Below are 6,335 nucleotides of genomic sequence, written 5' to 3'. Positions count from 1 at the left end.
TCTTTTAAGTAACCTGTAGCGGCCACATGACAACCAGTAGCGTTCTATTACTTTCATAAAAAATTGCATGCGGGTTACATCCCTACACCACCCCTGTGAATGTATTATTAACAGGGATACAAGACATCGCAATCTCGTTATTATGACTTCTTATTGTCTGAATGACGCCAATTAGTTTTCGGCGAAAGCTTTAGGTGACTGTGTTCTGTACATGAACTTGCTAATTCTATTACGTCTGCATGAAGCGAAAATGATGTATATCTTGTTTCAGTTGTATAAGCCACTACAGAAAGGACCTAAACTTTAAGACTAGTAATTGCCGCTCGGGTTATTGAGGCGACCTTTTCATTTATTTCTAATACACAATGGCCAGGTGCTCGAAAAAATTTTAGAAACTTCAGCTGTAAAGGAACTAGTCTGAAGAATGTTTCAAGGAAATTCATTTTTGTGATGAAGCGAGTGACGTGCGCACTCACTAGAAGTTATATATTATTATTGCCAAGCCAGGGTCTTCTATCACCGTGCTCAGGTAGGTAGTTTGTTTTCTTTGCTATAAAAGTTTCATGTGTGTCAATTTTGTATTATATAGTCCTATCAAAATAGTTTATGTAAGAAATAACGCAAAAGAAACACATAAATAAAAAATGTATTACATCGAAAAAATTGTTGAAGTTTCTAGTTACTCTTTATTGAAGAGGGTCGGCACCATTTTTTCTTTTTCGATTCTCGGGCGGCTGTTGTGGTCATGCGCCTCACAAATCCTCAAAAGCAGCTCTTCCCATTTCAACTACATCCTTTGACACCGAAAGTGTAGAATGCCGGATTGCATGCAATAACCATTGTGCAAGAATTGTAGTGTTTTCACTCTATCAGTTCTTCTACTCTGAACTTGAATAATTTTTATAGGACCACTCAATAATTGGCCAATGCCCCATAGTGTGTATGAGCCACAAGTGAGGGTCAAGAAGAACCAGACGCGGGAAGAAGAAGCAGAAGAAGAACGAGGATGATGAAGTACTACGTGTTCTATCTGTTCAGGTCTAGCTAGCCAGGTCTAGCTAGCTGTCTCGAACGCGCTCGCACGCTTGCTTGCTCTGGGGGTTTGGCTGAAATCTGAGTAGCCTCTACTGAATTTCTTCTTGGATAGGCGTATCTAAAGCCTTAGCATTGATTAGCTAGTACCCTTCTGGCTAGTCAATCCAGACAGATGCCGCTTTCTTCGCCTGGACCAGGGACTTATCTCTGGTCTGCTTCTCTTTCACCGCAGGAGCTACCAGTGGACCAGTTCCTACGCAATGGCGTCGCTTCCGTTCCTGTGGCCCTAGTCCCAAGCAACGACGGAGTCATTAAGATGAAAAACCCTAAAGTGATCCAGTCGGAACTCAAAGCAGCGACAACTCACTATCACACCATAACAGAGGTCCGGCAGTTTGGCAAGGGAGGCATTGTCTGCTTTTCTCCTGACCAGCTCTGTGTCAAAGACTTACTTAAATGCTCGATGTTCGCTACCAATCCGGTGAGCGCCTTCATTCCTCCTCACCTAGCATGCGTCAGAGGTATTGTCCGAGGCGTAGACATCAACATGACTCCAGCTGAGGTCCTAGAGATGTTCTCTGAGGCAGGTGCTATTGCAGTTTATAGATGCTCACGAGTTGTAGAACAGACAAAGATCCCTACTGAGTCTGTAATTGTCACATTTGCCGGGTCGATTCGCCCCACTGAAATCAAGGCGTGGCCTTTAATATTCAGAGTCGAACAACTGTCACCTCGTCCCCTCCAGTGTCAGAAATGTTGGCGCTATGGACACACTTTAAAAGGATGTAGGTCAGCTCCCAGATGCCGAAAATGTGGTGAGGCACATACTGCAAATGAATGCAATTGTACTGAAGAAAAGTGTTGTCTTTGTCATGAGCAGCACTGCGCAGATAACGCTAATTGCTCAGCCAAAGCGCGGGAGACTCAAATTATGGAAATTGTTGATCGCAGACGCTGTTCACGAAAAGACGCCATCGCTGAAATTCAGGCAAGAACCCAGGGATATGCTGGTGTTGCAGCCCGACATAATGCAACTTTAGAAGCTTCTCTTTCAGTGTCCATTGCAGACATGATTGAAAAAGCGATGGAGAAAGCTATAGATCGCCTGGCCACCACCCTTTGTGACTCCTTATCTCATATTGTAGCCACTCAGTTGACGCAAATATATGGGACACCAAGAGATATGAAGGATACTTCCCAAGACAACGTAACTCTCCCACCAAGTGAAGCAGACGCAGAGTCATCTCCTTCAGGGGTACAGGCTGCAGGGCCCTCTTGTACAGACAACCAGAGGATAGGTGAAGACATACTAGAGGATGATCAGGATTATGATGATATGGACATGGACATCAAATCCCTAAAGCGCACTCGATCCCCTGTCTCCAAAAATACTGGCTCTTCAAAACATTCAAAAAACAAAAAATACCAGAAGGAGAACCTATCGAAGAGCGATTTTCTTAAAGACAGCATTTTAGATAAGGTAGTTGCCGAAACAATTCTGTCAAAATGATAGGTTCTATCAAAATTCTTCATTGGAACTGCCGATCTATTCATTCAGCTAGTACAGATTTATTGTATTTATCTTGTAAATTCAATCCAGACATTATTGCACTGCAAGAAACGTGGCTGTCAGCACATAATTCGTTTTACCTACCTAATTTCCGGTCTTTTCGCCTGGATCGCCCATCCAAAGGTGGAGGTTTAGCGTTCTTTGTCAATAATAAAATTAGTTCAAAGATCAAAACTTCGTACAAAAGTATATCCCCCGAATGTGAAATTTTCGCTTTAGACATCACCTTGCCTGGATGCTCTCCCTTCTCTCTGGTAAATCTTTACTTTCCTCTGGGTGTACAAGACACGCGATGTTTAGACATGGCTGTTAGTTCGTGGTGCACAGAAAAAATTATGGTTGGAGATTTTAATTCTCACCACACTAGTTGGGGTTTTAGGACTGATCAATGTGGACAACGCTTGTGGGACTGGTCTATAGACCATAATTTATCATGCCTCAACGCTAGAACTCCCACATTTATCCGAGACCGATCCCGCTCTGCCTTAGATTTGAGTTTTATAAGCTCGGGTATTTCTAGCGTATCTTGGACTACTCTAGACTGCGCCACCAACAGTGACCACTTACCAGTTCTGTTTGAAATTTCTTGCCCCATTATTCCATCTTACTCCCAAGCTCGAACCTTTATCAATTATTCCAAATTTAAAAATGACCTAGAAGTTGCTTTGACTACCCCCACTGAAGACAACGATGAAAATAAAGCCATGAAATTAAGTGCGGTAATTAAAAGAACGTTCAAAAAAGCAGAATTTTCTATTGAGTCTGATACGAGAAAGCCTTGTAGCCAGTGGTGGAATTCTGAGTGCTCTCGTGATCATAGACGACGACAAGCGGCTTGGAAGCAGCTAATTCATAATCAGTCCCCCAAAAATTGGGCAGATTACAAGTTTATTGCTGCTACATTTAAGCGCACCGTGGCTAAAGCTAAAGAAGACTATGACAAAAAACATTTCGACTTTCTTTCCAAACCTAGAAATAAGAAAGCGTTATTCCGATATATGAGATCGCGCAAAATTCTGCCGTCTCTAGCTAACTCTGATTATGACAGGTTATCGACGGAAGAAATGACTAATTCGTTAGAGGCAATCGGAAGAGGTTTAGCTAACAGATTTTCGTCGACTTTGACAATCAACTGGCAAAAGTCCTCTATAAAGACTGACTACGAAAAAGTGACATTGTCCGAAATGTCAAGCGTAATTAGAAACTTACCCTCTTCGGCTCCTGGTCCTGACGGTATAACAGTTCCTATGATTAAAATTTTATTCCAGATATCACCCGGCGACGTCCTCAACCTTATAAACTATTCCTTAAGCAATGCCTGGATACCACATGACTGGAAAATAGCTAGTGTGATTCCCATATTAAAAAAACAAGGGTCAGGTTTTAACATTGACAACATCAGACCAATCTCTCTAACATCTCACCTGATCAAAATTATAGAGAGAGTTCTCAATAATAGAATAAAAGTTTGGATGGCTGACAAGCTAATATTGAAACCATTTCAAATAGGTTTTCGTAGCGAATGCTCAATTTGGTGTGCTCATGCCGACTTAGAGAGCCGAATACAGCTTGCCCGAAAAAGACGACAATACGCGGTACTAGTAACACTAGACATAGCTAAAGCTTATGATAGCGTTGAGCACTCAATTTTATTGAATTCTTTACACGAATGTGACTTTCCGCGTTATATTGTTGATTGGGTAGCAGAGTTTCTAAAATCGAGAGAATTTTATTGTGCAAAGGATGGATGTCACTCATCTAAATTCAAACAGCAACGTGGAGTACCTCAAGGGGCGGTCCTATCTCCGCTGTTATTCAATGTGTTGATGAGCTCAATTCCCATTGAACGAGATATCACTGTCTACATTTATGCAGACGACATTGCATTTTTCGTTGCAGATAGTGACATTTATTCTTTGCATCAAAAATTGCAAAAGTACATGTATTCTCTTGAAATTTGGCTGCATTCAATTTCATTGTCTCTAAACATAAGTAAAAGTGCGCTCCTGGTGTTCCCTATAGCAGATTCTATTCAAATTTCAGTACTTTATAATCAGGAACCGATTCCACAAGTAGAGTCTATCAAATATTTGGGCATTATTTATAACGAGAAACTTAACTGGAGCCCTCACATAGACTATAACGTGGCAAAGGCACAACGAGCTTCAGGCTTATTGCGAAGGTTGAGCAACAGAAAATATGGGTTACGTAGACACACCTTATTAATGATATATAAAATGTACATGCGCCCAATACTCGAATTTGGGTGTATATTATTTTCGGGTGGCCCTACGTACAAAATTAAACCGTTAGTTCTATTAGAGCGAGAAGCGTTACGGTTGTGTTTGCGACTCCCCAGGTATGTCGCTATTAATGTACTATATCAGGAAGCTCGCATACCAACTATTCTTTGCCGATTCCGTATCTTAACAGTACAAACATACTTGAAATTTTACGGCTTATCAGCGAGACGGTCTGCATATGCCTTTATTAGTGACCCCGACGCCTTCTTCCTCGCTCACTGGCCACGCTTTCGTACTCCCCAGATTATTTTTGTACAAAAGAAACTTGAAAGCATAAAGGTGGATATCAGATCGGTAATTGGAACCAAAGCATTAAATCACAATATTACGATAGAATGTGATGAAATTTTTCCCCCACTATCTAAGTTTCAATCTTCGAGTTACTTAAATGACAGGTTAGAAGACTACATAGCTCATGCGGAAATAAAGAACATAATAGCCACAGACGCTTCTGTGAATAAAGAAAAGGCAGCAGTAGGAATCGTCTCAGATTACCTCGGTTGGTCATTCTCGGTAAGACTACCAGACTTCACTCCGGTTTTCGAAGCTGAGCTCCAGGCTATTATTTTAGCGCTACGAAAACTTCCTTCAAACGAAGAGAGTGCAATGATAATTACTGATTCTCTTTCGCTGTGTACTACTCTCACAGCTTCAGAACAATCAAGAGCTCTAGCGACATTACAAACATTAGTTCCACCTCATGTGAAGTTCCTGAAGTTAGTCTGGGTCCCGGGACACTGTGGCATACGGTTGAATGAAATAGCCGATTCACTATCTCGAGCCACACTTGATGGCCCTGTGATCTCGGTACTACCAGAATCGGAACACATAGTGTCGATCAGATATAGAAAATGGGCTATTTATACGGATATTATGGAAAATATTACTAAATATACGGACTATCAGCACCTAACATACCCCTGGAAACCTCAGTGGAGTCAATCTAAAAAGTTAGAAGTTATTTTAACCAAATTTCGATGTCGTGTCCCTCCATTAAACTTTTACTTGCACAGAGCTGGTCTGGCGATATCCCCCCTGTGTCCATTCTGTGAAGAAACGGAAACAATAGAGCATTACTTTATAACATGTAAAAACTATTCATTAATTAGGAAAAGACTTTTAATTGTTCCGTTTCAAGCAGTAGGTTTAAATTTAACTGCAGATAATGTTCTAAGTTTCGGTGCCTTTAGCTTGGGACATTGCCACAGGAGCGTATTCGATGCTGTATGCAATTTCATTCGAGAATCAAAGCGCATGTCATAATAATGTCTGCTTAAATAAATTTCTGAAGACACTTGTCTAATTTTGAATGAAATTTGCATATTCATTTGATTGTGACCGGGTGAGATAAGCTCGATTGTCTGGTCTACTCAAAATTTCTGTCTTCCACTGTAGTATTACCTCACCTTTTCTCTTCTTGATTCAAT

Source organism: Rhipicephalus microplus, chromosome 8, assembly GCF_043290135.1.
Source record: "Rhipicephalus microplus isolate Deutch F79 chromosome 8, USDA_Rmic, whole genome shotgun sequence".
NCBI classification, from domain to species: Eukaryota; Metazoa; Arthropoda; class Arachnida; order Ixodida; family Ixodidae; genus Rhipicephalus; species Rhipicephalus microplus.
This window is presented reverse-complemented; position numbering follows the sequence as displayed.